This window comes from Lissotriton vulgaris, chromosome 4_1, assembly GCF_964263255.1.
Source record: "Lissotriton vulgaris chromosome 4_1, aLisVul1.2, whole genome shotgun sequence".
Lineage (NCBI taxonomy): Eukaryota > Metazoa > Chordata > Amphibia > Caudata > Salamandridae > Lissotriton > Lissotriton vulgaris.
This window is the reverse complement of record NC_141691.1, coordinates 871,142,464-871,163,599: the sequence shown is the minus strand read 5'-3', so window position 1 is coordinate 871,163,599 and position 21,136 is coordinate 871,142,464.

The window sequence follows — 21,136 nt, the reverse complement described above, 5'->3', positions numbered from 1 at the left end:
ATTGATCACCCACAGTGAGTTGGGTGAAACTCTGTTGCCAAGCCCTCCTGTGCATAGCCGCACACATCCTAACATCTCCCTGCAGATTGGGTGCATGGGTAGTGAGATATGGATGCCTAACCATAGTTGTGCATGGCCTACTCTCTTGTGAAGTGGGTTTAGGTGTTCACCGGAGTTGGTACACAAATCCTGGCTCGAAGCTTGCTGGGTAAACCCAAGCTCCGCTCAGTCACAGTGGGTAGCATTTTTTTGTAATTTGAGGCATGCATTAAGTAATAATAACTAAGTCTACATGATTAAATTAATCATTAATGTGTTAGAATTGTTAAAGTCTTCAAACGGATGGAAGCTTAGGGCCTTATGAGCATGCAGAGGTGACATAACTGTTTGAAGTTTGATAGCCATTATGAGGCCTTGAGCTTTCCTCATAGAGACACACCATTTAAAATTGTATAAACACATGCATTTCTCCTAAACGTACACTCTCGTGTGAGGTCTGGGGTCAAATTGTTGTTTACGTCATACATTTGCAGTAAATTGAGCTTTTGTAATTAATGCTATGAGCTTGCGGGCCTAGGAGCAGAACTTTACGAACCTCAAGCACAAAAGGCTCACTTTTTTTTTTTTTTTAGTTTAAAGTTTATTTGAATAAAAAGATATATATGCATACATAGAGTAATCATAAATAAGAAATCCTACAATATGCAAATTTGCAATACAAATTGGAAATAATACAAAAGAACTAGAATAGTATATGTAAAAGGGGAAGGGGAGAGGGAAACAAGATGGGAACAGAGGGAGGAGGAAAAAGTCAAAAAAATCCTAGTTTAACATTGTTTTGAGGTACTAATCATATGAACAATAATATGCAAACTGAAGTGCAACATCAAAAAAGAACAGTAAGTTAAAACAAAAGGCTCGCTTTAAGATGTATTTGACATGGATAACTCACTCTGCTCCAAGACAACATGCTTACATCATAGAAAAAATAAAGGGGCAGATTTATGATGCCCTTGCGCCGCAATTGCGTCACTTTATGTGACGCAACTGCGGCGTAAACAATGCGCCCTTTTTACAACGTGACGCATCTAGGAGATGCGTCACGTTGTAAAGCCCTGCGCCATAAGGAGGCGTTCCTGCGCAGGGGGGGCGTTCCTCCTGAAAGTGGCTGAGTGAAATCTATGAGATTTCACTCAGTCACTTTCAGGCCAATGCTGCGTCAAAACCCTGCGCCTGCTTGAAGCTGGCGTAGGTCTTGATGCAGCATTGTGTAGATGCGGCACCCCCGAGCCTTGCTGGAGCTGCATCGCGCTTGCGACGCAACTCCAGCAATGTGCCACATTTCCGGCACAGATGCGTCACGCATCTGTGCCGTTTTTACACCATGGTGCACCGCATTATAAATGCAGCGCACCATGGGTGGCGGAGCTGTGGCGCACTGTGGCGCACGTTAACTGGCGCATCCCTGGGGATGCGTCAGTTAACATAAATCTGCCCCAAAGTCTGGAAATGTAAGGATTATTCATTATACTGAGGGGCAGATTTATGATGCCCTTGCGTCGCAATTGAGTCACTTTATTGGACGCAACTGCGGCGCAAACAATGCACCCTATTTACAACGTGACGCATCTAGGAGATGCGTCACGTTGTAAAGCCCTGCGCCATAAGGAGGCGTTCCTGTGCAGGGGGGGGGCGTTCCTGCGCAGGAAAGCCTCCTGAAAGTGGCTGAGTGAAATCTATGAGATTTCACTCAGTCACTTTCAGGCCAATGCTGCGTCAAAACCCTGCGCCTGCTTGAAGCAGGCGTAGGTCTTGATGCAGCATTGTGTAGATGCGGCACCCCCGAGCCTTGCTGGAGCTGCGTCGCGCTTGCGACGCAACTCCAGCAATGCGCCACATTTCCAGCACAGATGCGTCACGCATCTGTGCCGTTTTTGCACCATGGTGCGCCGCATTATAAATGCAGCGCACCATGGGTGGAGGAGCTGTGGCGCACTGTGGCGCACGTTAACAGGCGCATCCCTGGGGATACACCAGTTAAAATAAATCTGCCCCTTAATGTTTAGGTGATTACTGGAGCCATCTGACAGAGTACAAAGAAAAAGAAGAAAAAGCAATGGTGACGCTAAAATATCCGTGAATTTACGTGTATTTCATTGTTTTAGATTGTATCCCGTTCTCTACATGTACTGTTGGTCAGAGGAAATGTATATGTAAGTTAATGTATGCACTGCTTTATAATGGTGTCGGGTAAGCAAGTCGTTGGACATATTTTCCTTTTTATAAATTCCTGAATACTATCTTCAAGCAACACTATTTCTGCATGCAGTTTATAGCTTCAATGTAAATAATACGAATGCTCCGTTTAGAAGGACTGCCTTTTTGTAAGTGAAAAATAACTTGATGATGGCTAGAAAGCTTATCTAACTCAACGCATGCTTTAATCTGTATTTCCTTTCAACAGGGAAAAACACTTTGCAGCATAAAAGTCGCCCTTGTATATAAAACAGATTTCTAGAGATCCATTGATATCATAATAATCTGAATATTCAAAACCTCCAGATGGAAGTAGGCCTTCGTTAAGTCGCGGCAGTATTTTTGGTTCTGATTTACGTCTAGATGTTAACACGTGCGTCGATGTGACTCGAAGTGCAATGTTAGCCAGCTCATTTCTTGCTCGAATTTGTCTGTATTTTCTTTCATACATGCGTGCAATTAGTTATTTAAAAACGAGCCTGGCATCAATCCAGGCAGTGCAAAACAAATTATGCTACGTTTCAAGTTATAGTTCGGCGGCTTGCTTTTGCTAAAGTAGTTCACAGAGCAGCAAGATGAACAGTTTTAGAAAAATATATATTATAGACTTGTAGGCCGCTGTAGAGGGCTATACTGGTTATTAAAAATAATGAACCGCCACAGGCGAGGAAGTATAACAAGGGAGTGGGCCAATAACAACTGATGTAGCCCAAGGCAGAAGGGTTGTATGATTATTAGAACATTCCACTACTGGGGATGGAATGTTCTGAATTAAAAAGAAAGAATTAGGAAGACAAATATTGGAATGTTGGTACAGAAGGCTTACAAATGTCTTAAATATTAAGCCCAGGGCCGCCTCTGTGTCTTCAAAGGAGCTCTCAACATTCCAATGTTTTAATATAACTTATTTGTAGGGCAGTTTTTAAAAAGGTTACAGAGAAGTTGAGCCTCTTAAAACATAACCCTTGTTGAAGACATCCTTATCTTCTATCAGCAGTCCTGGGCAACCATTTTTGCTGTTAAAGTGTGTAATATCATCTTGTCTTGTCATGCTTTACAGTTCAATTATCGTAATGATCCCCAAATAATTTCATTAGTGGTTCCTGGGAGTATACTGGCTGGATCACAGAACATTGTTGACTGGCGGTATTTCATGTTATGTGGTATGATTTTCTTTTCTGTTATCTTTATTGACAAAAATAATCAAAAGTGTACAGTTACAATGAATGTAGGTCATTGGCTTGTACATTAACCCATAGATCTGACAATAGAATTTGGCATTATAACTCTACCAACTGTAGAGGTGAGGTCCAGGAGTATCAGGAGAGAGAATTCGGGAAAACAGCCTCCCAGAAAACTGTAGCCATACATATATTGGATTTTTTCTATGCCTAAATCAGGCAAACAAATATTTTATACAGTCTTACATGAAAAAGACCCACTCAAAAACAACTTTACCACAGTACCTAATCTCAAGTTTTCTAGGTATTACCTAACCTGACACCAAATGTCCTTAGATCTGGCCTGTGGGGTTGCAATTCCTTATATACTGTAGCAGTTCCACCACAGAATGCTCCATCTCTAAGCCATGTTTTTAATGTAGGAGTTGGGCCCCTCACCCACAAGGTGAGGAAACATAGTCTAGCTAAAAGCAACAGCACAGTTTTATCATTCCTCCAGGTTGAGGAGTTTAATTTAAACCAGTGATATACATGTAGGAATGTCTCAGCAATCTAACTAACCGCTTCGGTGATGTCTGTACAGTAAGATCTGGTTGGCAGGTATTCCCAAGCAAAGTAAATGAAACCTGCAGCATCACAGGAGCATTAAGCAGTGGCATTTAAAAGGGGCCCGTGGGGTGGACCACCCCAGGGCTCAAGAGTTTCGGGGGCGGCGGTCTCCCCCACCCCCTCGCTTGTACCAGTGGTTGTTGCTGGGCGGTAGCCATGCAGGAATCATGCCAGCACCCCCCGGGCTTCATGGGAATCCATCAGCACCCCCTCCCTGCTCTTACAAACGCCGGGGCTGCCCCAGGCGGCCAATGGTCTAGCTACACCGCTGACATTGAGCACACTGGGACTATCTGCTGGGCTCCATATTGTGCAAACATTTTGTATTGGAGTATAGTCTGTTTATGAGTTTAAAGTTCAGTAGTTTGTGTCGGTAATTTATCGTAAATAGCTTGGCTTGTAATTGTATACCTGGTTGCCCAAGTTCTCATTCAGGCAATGGTTTCATTTCCGTTGTGCTGTGCTGTTAGTTATTGGGATACAAATGTGTACAGCTTATATAGACAGGGGATCCAGTCAGGGCTTCTTGGCTGCAGACATAAGCAGGAGCATCTCCGATCTTCCCAAGGTGATACAGATTCTAGACAGGCCTCCTTATCTCATTATCTTTCAGAGATGGGCAGCAAGATTATCCTCAGAGACTTTGATAAAAAACATTGAGGCATATTTATAAGGGGATTGCGCCACCAGAACGTCATTTTTTACGACAGTCAGGTGGGCCAGGGCCCTGCGCCAAGTTTACAAATGGGTGTTAAGCCACTTTGTGTGGTTTAACAGCGCTTTGTAAAGGTGGTACCTTCTCTCACAGTTTTCTGCATGAAAGTGGCATGCATTGGGTGTTGCTGTGGGCGTTTCACCACAGCACCGATTGCTTTTTGCCGCTGGCCCAGATTTACAAGGATCTGTAAATCTGAGGAAGCACCAAAACATGCAAAAACAAGTGTTAGATTGGCAGAACATTTGAAATACTTTAATTTCTCCGTGCTTTTTGCTTTTTTAATGGTTGCTGAATTCTGCAGCACACGTAGAAAGAGCAATACACCTTTAATGATTGTTTATGTGCAGGAAGGTGTCCCTACTGTCCCTCCCTAGTGGAGAAGTGTGGCTCAAGTGGAGAAGTGTGGCTCAATGGTTAGAGCGGCAGACCCTGATGCAGAGGTCTAGCCCGGGACCAGGGTTCAATTCCCCGCCTCGGCGGGTCTTGGGCTCAAAAATTCCACGGACCTGATAATTCTCGCCTCGGTGCCTATTCTAATCATAGAGTCCTACTCTGCAACTCTGGGCAATAGCTTGCTTAATCTCCACAACGGCCCCCACAACGCTAAGGATGCCTGGCCTTCACCCTGGGGGTGCCCAGGAGTGGACGCCTCACAGGGAAAGCCAGGACAGGTTCCACACCGGTATTCGTACAAGCGCCTTGAGACCTTTGTGGGTGAGTAGTGTGCTATACAAGTGTCCATTTACATTTACTTGCTTATAAACAATCATTAAATATTGGCGATCTGCTACTTCATAGAAGTAGTAAATCGCCATTACCGATTGTTTGTGTGCAGGAAGGGACACCTTCCTGCACATAAACAATCATTCCATGCAATGCAGGCAGCCTTGCACTATGTCGCAAGGGCGTCTGTGTTGACGCCAAGCAGCTATTTTTAGTGCCAGCACAAGGAATAACACAGGGGTGCGCCGTATTTTTGTAAATAGGGTGCATTCCTGCATTTTTTAAATGGCGCAACGCAGAACTGCAAAATTTGCTGCAGTGCCGTGCTGCACCATTTCCTTGTAGACATGACCCATAATGTCATCCACATACAGCAACAGTAGGACATGTCTCTGGTGAAATGCAATTACCCAGTGTTGGTGTTCTGTCTGCAGTCAGATTGAAGGGGACAACAGGCAAGGCGAAAAGGAGAAGGTGAAAGAGGGCACATCTGCCTAGTGCCTCTGGGAAAAGGAAAAAGCTCTGAGGTGTATCTGTTTATGCATATGCAGGGTGTGCGCTCAGTGTAAAATCATTTATTGAGAGTTATAACTTTGCAGCATACATCCATCCTGTGCAGAACAGTAAAAAAAAGTGCCACTTCAGAGAGTTAAGAGCTCGCTCAGCATCTAGGAGCACAGCCATGGCATTTATTTCAGGTCATATCTTTGAATAGGTGCAAAGAAAGATCTTAAATTGCTAGATGCTGCTCTTTCTGGTATGAACTTAGACTGTTCAGGCAGCAGTAGACTTTCCACTAGGGATTTTACCGATTGGCTAGCACTCAAGCACACATTTTGTTGTTTCAGTTCATTAGAGAGCAGTTGGTGTCATTCACAATCCAGTCAATTTTTCCCAGCATTTAGGATGAGGGTAATGACCTCTTCCCTTCTGCTCATGAGCAGCGTTCTCCTGTCCATCACTTCTTGATATATGTCTGCCAACCACGGGGCTAGAATTGATGTGTAGATTGTTTTTTAATAAACTTGGACGTGAGTCCATCAGAACCCAGGGCATTAACTCCTGGAATGCCAACAATTCAATTCTAATGATGATTTTTTGTACGTTAATATGTTCTTGCAAGTGGTGCATATGCCACCTTTGATCCAAACTAAAGCTATGCCACCTAGATGGAGCTCTATGTTGTCAGGATATAAAGTAGTTTTACATGAAAGGAGGTCAGCATAGTGTGATTTGAATGCATGTAAGATGTTGGTATTTCATGCTACACTCTTTCTGATGTCAGTGGTCAGAGCATGGACCACTTTCACTGAGGTCAGTGGTCAGAGTATAGGTCAATGTGTGCTTATGATCATATTTTAATAGCCATGGGAGTGTCCTGCTGGGACATTTCCCCTGTATCTCCAGGTGATTGTTTCTTTACCTAGAAATTTCAAATCTTGTCAGCAAGCTCCATGTAAGGAATTATGGTTTCATTTGGAGACGTAAAGAGCTTAGGGTCATGGGAATTAGAATATCGGTCTTGTAGTTCTGTCAATGTTCCTTCTACTTTTTCTAGTCGCATCTTAAGCACTTTCGAAACTCCAGCGTGTTTAGCAATTGTGTACCCTTTAATGAACAGTTAAGATGCTTCCCATACTATTGATAGATGGGGGACTGAATCCCATTGCAGTCAAATAATTCTACAATCTCCAACCTCATCTCCAAGAAGAACAGAGCATCTTTAATTTAAGGACCTGAGAGGAAGTGTGACAAGTTAGTGCAGTGATTGGGTTCTGGGATCTCAAGTGTAAATAAGACAGGCCATGGTCAGATATATTATACCGTGGATCCAGTGAAGGATTTTTAATGGTGTTAGCCAGAAATCAATACATGAGTGCATGTCGTTGACTGAGGAGTATTATGAGTACGCTTTATCGTAGCCCTTCTTGGCCCACCAAATGTCGTTCAGTCTGTCCACATCAAACATTTGCTTGTAAAAGTCTAACAGAAAGTCGGTTGTTCATTTTCCTCTGGTTATCTCTCTCCACTTCTGAGCGCAGGACCAGATTAAAGTCATCACCACACACAATATTCTGCACATTGCATTTCCTACAGAGCTCTGTAACACCTTTGAAAAACACCAGAGTATGTTTTGGGAGTTATAAATGTTGAGCAGAGTAAAAATGGTGCAATACAGATGTTGCAGCACTAACAGCATCATGACCTGTATGTTCCCTTGCATACATTTAAACTTGGGGGCTTATTTATGAGAGGTTTGCATCACATTTGCACCAAGCAACATGGTACATGTGTGACACAAATCTCTAAGTCAGATATTGAAGACACGCAAAACTACTTTGCGTAGCTCTGAGTGGCTTGAAAAAACTGAAGTAAAGCAGTACAGTCCAAATCGCTTCATTGCATTACTCTGCCCTGGCAAGGTGTTTCATGGGCGTTGCATGGGTGTTACCGCACAACTTCCATGTACTTTGATGCAGCCCCAGATTTACAAGAACTTGTAACCCTGGGGATGTGCCAAAATCTTACACCTTCCCGGGGGAGGTGTAAAGAGGAGAAATATCTCTACTTCACTTTGTCTCTTCCACTTTCTATGTGTGCTGCATTCTGAAGCACACATAGAAAGAGAAATATTGGTAATAAGATTGTTTTTTGTGCAGGAAGGTGTCCAGGATGCTTGTTGCCGGTTTATGGATGACCTGGCTTGGCAGTTCGGCCTGGACTGTTCCCATGAGGCACATGGTCAAGACTGATTTGCGTATAGCTGTATCTGAACTAAGGTGGCAAAGTGAGCTAAAGAATGATGATGGATTCAACTCTGATCTGTGACTGGGGTTGGGTGGCTGAAAAGTTTTAGCACTCCGTCCATCATCTCCTTCTGTTTGCTTTTTTCGCCCTAGGTTGGCAGGGTATACCCAGACGGGGGCCACTTACTCACTTTGCCACTGGATTGAAGATAGCCTGGCTGATAAGGGTGTTTCCCAGACACCGGTCCCAGGATGCTTGTTTCCAGTTCAGGGAAGACCTGGCTTGGCAGTTCGGGCTGGACTGTTTCCATGAGGAACAGGGTCAAGACTGATTTGCATATAGCTGGGTCTGAACTGAGGTGACGAAGTGAGCTAAAGAATGATTATAGATTCAACCCAGATCTGTGATGGGGTGAGTGGCTAAAAAGTTTCAGCGCTCCGTCCATCATCTCCTTGTGTTTGCTTTGTTTGCCCTAAGTTGGCAGGGTATGCCCAGACGTGAGTCCCTTGCTCACTTTGCCACTGGATTCAAGCTAGCCTGGCTGCTAAAGGGTGTTACCCAAAAACCGGTCCCAGGTTGCTTGTTTCCGGTTCAGTGAAGACCTGGTTTGGCAGTTCAGGCTGGACTATTCCATGAGGCACAGGGTCAAGACAGATTTGCATATAGCTGGGTCTGAACTTAGGTTGCAAAGTAAGTTAAAGAATGATGATGGATTCAACCCAGATATGTGACTGAGGGTGAGTGGCTGAAAAGTTTCAGTGCTTCGTCCATCATCTCCTTGTGTTTACTATGTTCACCCTAAGTTGGTAATGTATACCCAGATGTGGGTCCCTTGCTCACTTTACCACTGGATTCAAGCTAGCCTGGCTGATGAAAGTTGTTACCCAGAAACGGGACCCAGGATGCTTGTTTATGGTTCAAGGAAGACCTGGCTTGGCAGTTTGGTGGGGACTGAACTGAGGTGGTGAAGTGAGCTAAAGAATGATGATGGATTCAACCCAGACCTGTGATTGGGGGTGAGTGGCTGAAAGTTTCAGCGCTCTGTTCATCATCTCCTTGTGTTTGCTTTGTTCACTCCAAGTTGGCAGGGTATGCCCAGACGTGGGTTCCTTGCTCACTTTGCCACTGAACTCAAGCTAGCCTGGCTGATGAATTATGTTACCCAGAAACCGGTCCTAGGAAGCTTTTTTCCAGTTCAGGGAAGACCTGGCTTGGCAGTTCAGGCTGGACTGTTCCATTGAGGCACCTAGTCCAGACTGACTTGCATGTAGCTGGGTCTGATGTGGCAAAGTGATCTAAAGAATGAGGCTGGATTCATCCCAGATCTGTGACTGGAGGTGAGTGGCTGAATAGTTTCAGCACTCCATCCATCATTTCCTTGTGTTTGATCTGGTCACAATTTTAGATTCTGAGAAGCCCGGTATACTGTACGCCATCTTTAATGTCCTTGGTGTGCAGTAGTTTTTTCACCTCTGTGTATGCTATTGTGGCCTCATGCATTGCCAAAGTAAAGTCAGGAGAAGGAGAAATGTTTTGTCCTAGAACTATTAAGGGCCTTTTTCTCTGGCCAGCCTCAGAGTTATGTCTCTGCCATAGTAATTTAACAAGTATGCTACTAAATTGATCTTGATGGAGCTCCCTGGGGTGGCTCCGGATCCAGTTATCTGTTTGCTCTTTCAAAATTAAGAAGTCGGAGAAGTTGTCTCCCCCCAACAGGTCTGAAAACAACATTTCCGTTATATGTTCTGGTTTTCCCATGTTTATGGATTCAAGGAACCCTGCTAATGGAATGTTATTGTTAAGTGATTCCACTTTGTGGTCTTCTTTCTTGGGGCTGGGGTCTGTTTCTCGCCTTTGAATGGTCTTCTCAGTGTTTTAATGCCAAGCTGGAAATGTCAATGTCGGATATCCTTTATTCTGTCTCAAATTAAGCACCGGCCGCACTTGTATTCAGTCCTAGTGCCCCTTGTTTATTTAGGTCCACATTTACTAATCTTTAATGCAACTCAATGCAGCAAGGCAAGTGGCTGCACTGCATTGCGTGAAGGGAAGAGAGGAGAAGCCAGGCTCTACTCATGTAAAGCATCCCCAATGCGAGTTAATACAAAGCAGCACAAGGAACTGCCTTTTGCTACTTTACAGGGGAAAAGTGAACACAAGGCCATGCAAATATCAATTTGTGTGGCTTTGCAATTGTCACTTAAGTACTACTGCTGCCTTCAGTCAAATTGGTAAATCTGGGCCTTAAGATTTCCTTTTGTTCTCTGCACTGTTCATCACATCGTTCTGCTTCTGTATTTTTCATAGAAGGTGTTTTAGGCTAATGATGGTATTACAGATACCAGATTTATAGTTGATGAATTTTGGTTTGTTTTGGAGACTTTACTCTAAAAAAATATACTAAGCTGTCACATGGTCATTTCAACTGTGACAGTCTACTTGAATGTCTTACCCTCCTGTCTGAATGACACCTTGTCAGAGTATTGTGAATAGTACATGACAGTGGTGTTTTATGCTTTTATATGTATAGCCTTCACAGTGATGATTCGGTAACCTAACAAGCCTTATACACAAACAGGGTTACTAAGGGCCATCTTTATGTCTCTAGCTGTGCCATACTTGCAATACGCAATGTGGTACATGCACAACGCAACTCATAAATACGATCTATTTAGCCACACAAGCCACTTTGTGTGACCGAGTGACTTCATTAATTAGGAGTAACGTAACGAAGCACAAATGACTGCATAGCGATACTCTGCTCTGGAAATGTGTTCAATGGGCACTGCGTGGCTGTTTCACGCAATTCTCATGGTTTTTATGCATTCCCAGAGTTGGTAAACATGGGAATGTGCAAAAAGATAGCCTTCCCAGGGGAAGTGTTACGAGGAGAAATATCTTTATTTCTCATTGTTAGTTCCTCTTCCTATGCATGCTACATTCTGCAGCACACATAGAAAGAAGAATATATATTTTAGGATTGTTTTTGAGCAGGATGGTGCCACTTCCTGCACAAAAAACAATCATGTATGGTGCACGGGGGCCTGCGATGGTGCTTGGCAGCCCATTCTGCGCCAGAGCAGGAAAAGGACAGGAATCCTTATATTGGGATAAATATGGCACATTCTTGCCCTTTTCGCTGTGATGCAGAGCAGGAAGCTGACTTGCTGTGCTGCATGACAAAGTAAATATGCCCTCAAGTGTAGGTCCCCACCTGATCAACTCATAATCATGTAGGGCAGTATTTTCTGCGGAGATACCACTTCACAAGAGTCTTAATCTGTCCCATAGCATGCCGATGCATTGCTGATGGGCTTTAACAAGGTGTGCAGCATTATGGTAAGAGGAAGTGGAGGAGACAATATAACTATTATAACATTTTCAATTAATCTCTGCTACTTTAAAATGAAAAACTGTGTTTAACTCCACTAGGGGGAATATCTGTCTGAGGGTCCCTCGGGGCAGAGTTGGAGCCCTACAATGAGCTCCACTTGCTTCTGGCTTGCTAAGTGCTTCATAAGCGCACTGTGAGTCCTATGCCGTGTTAAACTCCACTCGGGGGACTAACTTTCCCAGTGTATTTCAGGATTGAGGTGGAGGCCTATAATGAGCACCACCTGCTTCTGGTCTGCCAGGCACTTCATAAGAGCACTGTGAGCCACATGCATGTGGCAGCTGAGTTGGGGTCTGATTTAGATAATCCTTCCCTCACTACGCTAGAGCTTGTATCCTTGCCACCCTGCCCTACCCCAGGAGAGATAGAAACTGTATTTGCAAGTGCTATGGAGCCACGTATAAATAGCGCTGTTCAACCCACAGGCAGAGTTAAGAAACCTAGACAGCCGGCAGGCAGCAAGCAGCAAAAACCAGGAGGCGTCTGGTCGCACCATAGGAAAGAGCGGTTCAACACATTTCCCACAAAGTCTAGTGGTGGAGATTCATCTGAATGCATTAAGCAACTTATGATTGAACCACATGCCACAAGGGAGCTTAGAGCTGTGTAGGGAGATGGGAATAAGGAGCATCCCATACAGAGTGCATGGGGGCCTCCCCCAGCAGATTGCGCCGTGAGACTAGAGCACCTAGATATCCCCCTGGTCCAGCCCATGGATGGACTGATCCTGATTGTAAGATCCCATGCCTGTTTCCATGTCCAGGCAGCACATGCTGCAGCAAGGAAGAACATACTGCTGATCGCCTGTCCCATTCTGGAAAATTCTAGATCTCATAACCCTAGAAGGAACCACATATTTCCGGTTATAAATTATTACTTTTATCGGTCCCTCATCCAACAGCATCTCAAAACTAACCAGCTAGCACAAGGGGGATATACACCACTGCTATTGACTATGCTCTGCCCCAACCAGAGGAGATACATAGACACATTTTCTAAACCAACAGATAGTCTTTTGACTATTTGGCAGGGGTAGACTGACTCCTGGCTGGAAGGCAGTAGATCCTCTGTGACCCTAATGATATGAGATCCAAAACAGGGGGCTCCTTTTTTACGCAGCACAGAGAGAGGGTTCACCAGGAACTCTGGCCCCCTCTACCTACAGTGCTGCGGCGACCAGGGCTCGCACCGCATGATCGATAGTGTAGATTTCGCTGGGCAAAGGGCATCATAAGGCAGGGCTCCCAAATACTGACAGCCCCTGTGACAGAAGGACCGACTGCCCTATGGTATATTCAGTTGTAGAAGGGCTGCAGTTAGATAACCAAGAGAGTTAGCAAATTTTGACAGTGAGCTACAGTACTCACCAAGATGTTTTAAACCCTAAGGGGGACACAAATGCCACTGATCTGTCAATCCATATAGCAGGCACTGATGGGGAGTCCTGCCGCGCCATGACAAACCAAACGACAGGTGCGGAGGACGGACCTATTACTGCTGCTCAGGACACCCAGACCAAGCTCTTATCTAGGAATGTAGCCGGCCTGGTCTCTTTCAAGAGACTTGGTCCCTGCAACCACTGTACCATGCAGGCTGTGCCAACTTCTTTAAGGGAGCTGTATCCGCTGGAAAGGGTAGGCACTTGGGGAGGGACTCACAATCTTGGTGAGAATCAGTGTGATAGCCATGTCAAGAGAGGTTAAGGTGGATTCCCCAGCAATCCACGTGACCCCCTGCTTCACATTTGGCCTCATTAGTTCGGTAAGCGTTTCAGCATAAATCGTGTGTTCCAGAGTCTGCCTAAGGCGAGCCAGAAGAGCAAAGGGCGAAGTTTAGCAATGTCGCCAAAAGCGCGCCTGCCCATGTCATACAACAAGGGAGTTAGCAGGACATTCCGGGGTAGCATTACCAGATCCCTCAAAAACTTGTGTTCGGTTGTGCAGATCTCGTCAGTGTTGTCAAAACACCATAGCTCGGCTCTGTAAAGTGCAGAGCTAACTGCCTTTGCATCGTAAACCATGAGTGCCGGGGCAACTGGCCTGCTCTGCAATGAGCGATGTTCTTTGCTCACTGCCCCAACCGCACGTTTATGGTTCAAAATCATTTTGTCAAGATGGGCCCCCATTGCATTTTTTCTGAGAGTCAAATACCACAATATTCAAAGGTACTGACTCTCGCCAGGTGTGTCCCATCTACGGTAAGATTATTTCGGAAATATTTATGGGGGTTGAATGTCATTAGTTTGGTCTTAGCTGTATTTATGACCAGTCCCCGGGAATCGCAAAAAGAAATAAATCTGTTCAGGAGTTTTAGCAGCCCAGATGGGGTCCTGGAGATCAATAACGTGTCACCCCGCAAACAGGAGAGTAGGTACCTTATCACCCGTAAGGGCCGGGGCATCAGCTGAAATTTTCTGCAGGAAGCTAACCATTCCATTCACATATAAAGAGAACAGGATGGGTGCCATCACACAGCCCTGGCATACTGGGATCCTATCAGTTACCTGACCTTGGGACCCCATCTCACCTGGGCCTGATTATTCTCATGGAGCCGGATGAGCAGGTTAAGGATTATTGGGGGAATGCCTATGCCACCTAGTATATGCCACAACCTTTTTCTGGGTCTGGTCAACCGTTCCCGTATTGGCCCTGAACCCAGCCTGATATTGGGAGAGGATATCTTCATCCTCCACCCAAGATTGGATCCTCTGTAGTATGAGCCTGCAGACTATCTTCTGCATTGCGTCAATCAAACTGCTTGGTCCATTGTTGGCAGGGTCCTCCTTGGCTCCCTTCTTAAAAATCGGGACCACCTCCAGGCCCTTCCAGGATTCCGGTACTGGGCATCCATTAGAGATGGAATTAATTAGGAGCACACTGTACCAGGCCCAGTTTAGAGAGTCTGTGAGGAACAGGTCTCCTGGGAGGCCATCTGGTCCTGTGGCTTTAGCTGGAACTGCCTTGCTTATGGCAGATTCCATTTCATGCAGTGTGAAAGGGCCACTATTGCCACTCCCGCAAGTAGTTATGGGGTGATCCCATGGCACTTCCACGTTAAGGTCATCAGGCCCTGAGTAGAGTTTGCCAAAATAATTGAACCAGTCCTGGGATGAGCTGTTATTAAGGATTTGGTCTGGATCCCTTCTTCCTGCCCGTCTAACAAGATTCCAAAAGAGATTTGGGTCCCTTGCTACGCTGGTGTCTTTTAGTTCCTGCCAGCGAGTCTCATCCCATATCAGTTTTGCTTGGAGTAAGTCAGCTCTATAGTCTTTCCTAGTGGTTTTAATCACAAGGCAGTTCCTACTTCTAATTGCTGCCGCTAGTGCCTGCCTCTTGAGTCTGCAATCCTTGTTGTTGCATGACTGCATGCTCCTTGTTTGTGCACTAGGTTGACTATGTTTATTAGATGCTTGGAAGAATGCACCTATGCATTCGATTGTGCACAAGTGGATAACAAGGACATTAGGAAGTCTGCCTGCACTTGTTATTGCTTCTTGTAACTCAATGATGTTTTTATTCAAAACTTCCCTGATGCATTAAAACTTTGATTCCTGTACAGGAACCTTATGCCATTTGAGAAATTGTCTACAGTTAGAGGAAACCACATCTTTTGTTAAGGAAAAATTGTGGGTACCTAGGAGTGGGCGTAGGGGGGCCCGTGGGAACTTCATGGACACACAAAGCAGGTTGTGATCACTATCAGTTGTATTACCCACTACCATGTCAATTACATACCCCCACAGCCTCATATCTAGCAAGACATAGTCAATGCGAGAGAGGCAGCTAGCTCTATTATAAGTATTTTCCCCCTTGCTGTCTGATATCGTTCTGCCATTTGCTGCCCTCCGACCGAATTCCAGGGTAAGAGCATTGAGTTGGATAGCTACCTGCGACCATTTTTTGACAGTAGGTATGCTTAGTGGTGAAACTGACCATTTTTTATCGTCCTCCCGGACCCCATGCATATCCTCTGTACTTAGGGGCTCAAATGTGCAATTAAAATCTCCAGCAACCACAACTCTAGAGTAGGACGAACAACTAGACAAACCTTGTTCAAGTAGCGTAACAATAGAAGAAGATTTTCCCCCAGGGGTCCCCCTTACTTAAGCATTGAATAAATCAAGCATTCCCCCCCCACTTGGGGTCTTGATAGGGAGTCTCATGATGTCAGGACTCATTGATTGATGTTCAGTGATTCTGCAGTCCAAGGCGATATACCCCAAATGATCAATCCTCCCGAACGGCGCCCCTTCCCTATAGTGGTAGCTTGGTGAGTGGAAACAGCTATACCCCGATTTATATAAAGGGTCCAAACTCCAAGTTTCCTGAAAAACACAAATATCAAAGCCCTCTATAAGTTCATTCCAGTGGGGCAATGATAGTTTGCTACTAAGCCCAGCCACATTCCAGGAAATGATCTTTATCTGGTGAAAGGCGCTGGATCTACACTTGTATCTGTGTTAGGAACATATTGGCATGTAGGTATAGGAGCTGGTGATGAAACAAGGGGATCAGAGGCTACTGTAAGGTTAGCCTCGTGAGCCCCCATTGAGTTGGTCTGGTGATGGCTTAGGGAAACCATTTCCAAGCTGTCTATCAGTAATTCAGGGCCATTGCAAGAAATGTGTTTGTTTTATGGGCTAAGATTGGTTGTTATGGGGATAACTTGAGGTGAAACCAACAAAGAATAGCAGTGAGTCAAAAGACCAACTGAATTATGTATCCAACAGAAAAAACAACCAGAGTGTTTGATAAACAAGGAAAACAATCAGTGTGAGCGAGTTCCCATCAGTCCACCATCGAGACCGCCCTTCATCATCTGGGATGTCTTACTCGTTTGGAGAACTGGTAGACCACAGCAGACCGGCAGATGTTGGTAACCAGGTCTAGGGTATACCAGACACACTAACTCAGATGTGAACAGGGTGTGTCTAGTGGGGAACTGAATAGCAGTGCTAAAAGTGAAAGTGTTAAAGTGAAAAAAGAAAGAGAAAAGCTCTAAAATTGGATAGTGATGGGGAAAAAACTTTTAATATGCACCCCTTCACTCCCAAATCAATAAAAACAGTGCAAGTAGTAGTATAACAAATGACTACCAACAAGAATGTTAGGTCGACATGTTTCTGCAGTCACTGGAGCAACTCGGTCTCCTGCTTCTTCCTCAGGACCATTAGTGCTACTGCTATGTTTTAAAAGAAAAAGATATCACCTGATAAGTGTGATATACATTCGTCCTCCCGACCATTTGATGGGTGGGAACAGCCTCACCTCACCTGGCACCAGCTCAGGTAGTGGGTGCACCGCTCTCTCTGTCGGTACACTGGTCGTCCCTCTAAGCTGTTTCATGCTTACTTTAAACCAACGGTTACATCCCTGTAACAGCAGAACCAATTCTGACCAGACAGGGACCCATACATTTAGTCATATAAATTCCACTAGGGTAATACATTAGATAGATTACATACTGCTGGATATTAAGCTATGTCCATATCTGGAGGGCATGATAGCAATGTCCCTCCACGATAGTGACCATAAAGCCCTCTCAAGGTTAGTTTAAAGGTTAAAGGCCTACCTGAAAATGCAGAAGAGCCATTGGAAAGAAGACAGAGTCACCAGCAATAGACATAGGGTTAAATGGCAGGGTAGCATGGATAATGTTCCGGGGACACTCTGTTAGATCTATAGCCTGGTGGCCAACGGCCTGGATGGAGTGGTGTCCTTGTCTTTGGCAGGGATGGCCAGAGTACCATTGGGGTAATCTCTGACATCCATAATGAGCTGTTCAAGAAGCTAAGAAACCTTTTCTTTGCCGACATCAGACGAGTAGTTGAGCGTAAGTGCACAAGGACTTGGTACAATAAACACTGTAAAGATACCAAGACCAAGTTGGTCGAAGGGATAAAAAAGGAAAGACAGGGCCCTGATCCAGGTATCAAGGTGCCCCCACAAACAAATGCTCTGTGCTGCTAGGCAGAAAGACCATTGTGCTTTCTGGAACCTTGTATCCCCTGGTAGCAGGGATGGGATTAGCTCCATTGAAACCAATATCCTAGCCAGAGCGATTTGATGTGCCTGGGCACTGGAGGACAACAAGCTAATGGTACACAGGAGGTGGAGGATAGTATTGAGGTGCCCCTTCGAGAAATCCCTGGTTGTTATTCTAATTGACAGGAAATCCAAGCTAGATACAATCCCTGGGAACGTATTTCCGAGTGAGACAGACAGATTAAAAAGGCCTAGTTCTCACTGTTATTTACTGCCTTTGTGAAAGCTGCCCGTTTGCCTCTGGAATTATTTTCATATATAAAAAGTGCCCCCTTGAACTGCCAGCCAACTATAGACCCTTGAGTCTCATCGACAGCTCACAAAAGCTGTTTAGTAGAGTCATACTCGCCAGACTACATGAATGGCTGACGACAATTATATCATGTCCCCGTTACAGACAGGATTTAGGTAATCTACAAGTATGTTTGACAAGGTGTTCCAAATTCTAATGCTGTAATGGAAAGTTGCCAGTTTGGGGGCAGATTACATATATGTTGTATTTGTGGAGGTTTGTTCTGCCTTTGATTTAGTCCCTAGGTTGACCCTCAGGCGGGTACTGCAAGAGCTGAGGGTAACCAGTTATTAATTAAATATCAATGTGAGATTTCACAACAACAACTATGTGCAGGTCAGGTGTGGTCAGGCTTAAGCATAAGCAGAAGACATCTTAATATCTTAATATCCTAACATCTTGACATCTTAGTATCTTAGTTCTAGCCATTAACTTGACATTTAGCGGATTCCATTTTGTATTCACGGCAGCCTTTTTGTCTGCTACATGCTGCCTCGTGTCGAACATGTGCTTTGTCCTATCTTGCTATCCACGGCGTTTGAAATCTGCCTGGCAACAAGTTATATTTAGCATCCCCCACTTTTGAGCATGTCAAGTAGGGTCCACATCTGTTAGTGATTAGTTCCAGATAGGAATGTGTTTGTCGACCCCCAGAACTGTTAGCTCCTCCCACTGATCGATTTTGCCTCTCGATATTACCTTATATGTACATAAACTGCGCTCTTGTCTTTTTTACCGTCCTTTTTTGAGCCCCTGTGTGGGTATAAATAAACCATGCTTTCTTAGCTTGGTGTGCTACTTCTTGCAATGCCGAAGGGTACTCTTTGAACCGTAGCACCACCTCATGAGGTGTAATAAATATTAATTTTTCTATTCCAGTTTCTGTGCCAACTTCTTCTTATTGGTCTGAGGACTTTGTGCAGAGAAGGGTGAACCCCTTGCACTGGTGGGTCAGGCTGAGGCCTGCTCCGACAAGTTGACAGAGCCATTCCCTGTAAGCAGAGGGATAAGGCAGGGGTACTTGCTCCCAAGTTATTTGCACTCTATATTAATATCCTTATAAAAGTCTTAGAACAGAGCACTTAATGATGCCCTGAGGTTGGCAAACATGAGGATCCCTGCCCTTGTGTTTGTCGACAACACCCTTCTACTTTCCAAGTCTCCCAAGGGTCTTCAAAAACTCCTCGACTGCTTTGAGTACTTTTATAAAGAGGGGGGCTAGAACTAAACATGTGTAAGAACAATTTTATGATTTTGAACCCATATCATGCGACTAGGACCAATCCATCTCTAGCTGGGACTCCCCTTGAGCGGATGCACACCTTTGCATATTTGGGCTTTACACTAACCGAACACCTGGGGTGGCATGTACACGTCATGTAGTGCAGGCTAAAGCTTGAGCAAGTTGTGGGAGGCATACTCAAGATGTTGCACAGCTCAAAGTCTCGACCTGCACAGATGGCTCTACAGGTTTACCAACATGAAGCCCTAGGGACAGCTGCCTATGGTGCAGACCTGTGGGGACATCTGGATCTATCCACATTAGATGAAGTTTAAATCAATGTATGCCTGAATTAGCAGTTGTTCCCATAAGCTCCCCTACTTCCTCTTAGACTTGGTTTCAGGTTGGGAGCCATATCAGACAAAACTGGTCTATGCTGTAACCTTAATTGGAGAAGGATCTGGGCTACCCCAGTGCTCCACTCTTATCAGAAAGGCTTAGAAGATATACTTGCAACATACCCTGGACGTTATAGCTACATTGGGAGCCATTAGGAAGACAATTCTGTAGAGCACCCTGAGGGCTGCTGGGGTGATCTCCAAGTCCAACATTAAATCAGCCTACTGGCATAATAAAGATTCCTTCCTTGACCGTTGCCTTTCTTTTCCTCAAAGACTCCATTATCAGAGAGGACTCCCTGGACAAGGTAGAGCCTCCCTTATTCAGGCGCCTGTATTCGTTTTTTCAATATGGGACCCTACCCCTCTACTCGTTCACTGCAATAGGGCAAAAATCCACAGGCCCGCGAGACGGCAGTGCCCCGCCTGTGATGCCTCCAAGGAAACTCTATTTTCGCCATTTTCTTCTTTCGTGCTTATATGAACAGCAGACTTTGTTGGCTACTCATGCTATGCGGGAATTTGGGCATTAGAGAGCTTAAAGCTGCCCTAAGGATATTAGGAGCACACTCCAGCAATCCACTGATTTACGCACTCACCCGCTACTTGGTGGGCACGTGGAGAGTTAGGTAAAAAATAAGCACCTCCCTTGAGAAACCACCCAACACCACTGTGTCACACTTGAAGCATGCAAAACAATCCCCAGCTAGGCCGCGCACGTTGTAAAACCCGATTGGCATACACCATTCCCCTTGCCTAATCTCGCTGATTAAATGTATTTATATTTCTAAATCTTCAATGGCAACCGTAGTACACAAGGTTGCCTCGACTAAAGCATGTTGCAATTATGATGCTGTTGGTAATTGTGTTTTATGTGTTTTTAACCAATATAGTGTGTTTTATTTATTTATTGTACGAATTCCTATTTTTATGTGCTTTTATAGCTGTCAAGCTGAAGTAAAGGTCGTTGGACTGAACTAAAAAGAATATTTAACAAAGCAATACCCAAGTCTTGCCAATAGATTTGACTTACTTCTTTTCACTCCTGAATTACTTTCGAAATTCTAGGAGTAACTCAAACCTACTCATAGAAGACATTTTGTGAATAGGATTGTAAACGCCTGTAAATAATAGGTATAGTTCGTAAAATTGTTTTGTTTATTAGCAATTTACCTTTGCTGACGGTTTCTTCAACAAACTGTATATTTGCAGATGTTCCACCTAACAGTGAGTTTTCATATGTGTAAAGATTTCCTCACAAAATCTTGATGGGTGAGAAAGCAGAATTGCGTAAATTCGCACGTCTGCATACACAAAAATATTCTGAAAAATAAAGTTATGTAACTTTTGCAAGTGTGTCTGTCTATTTTTGTAAACTGGCAAATTGATGTCATTATTCATAGTGCATATCACATGCAGGTGCAGGATGGTTTTCCTGTTTTTTTAAATGTCGGGTTTTGGAAGGGATTTTTAGAACAATTGCGATTCTTTAATGCAGCTGCAAAATTTATTTTTAGCAGAATAAGTTATTTATTCCTTCAGTTTAGTTTT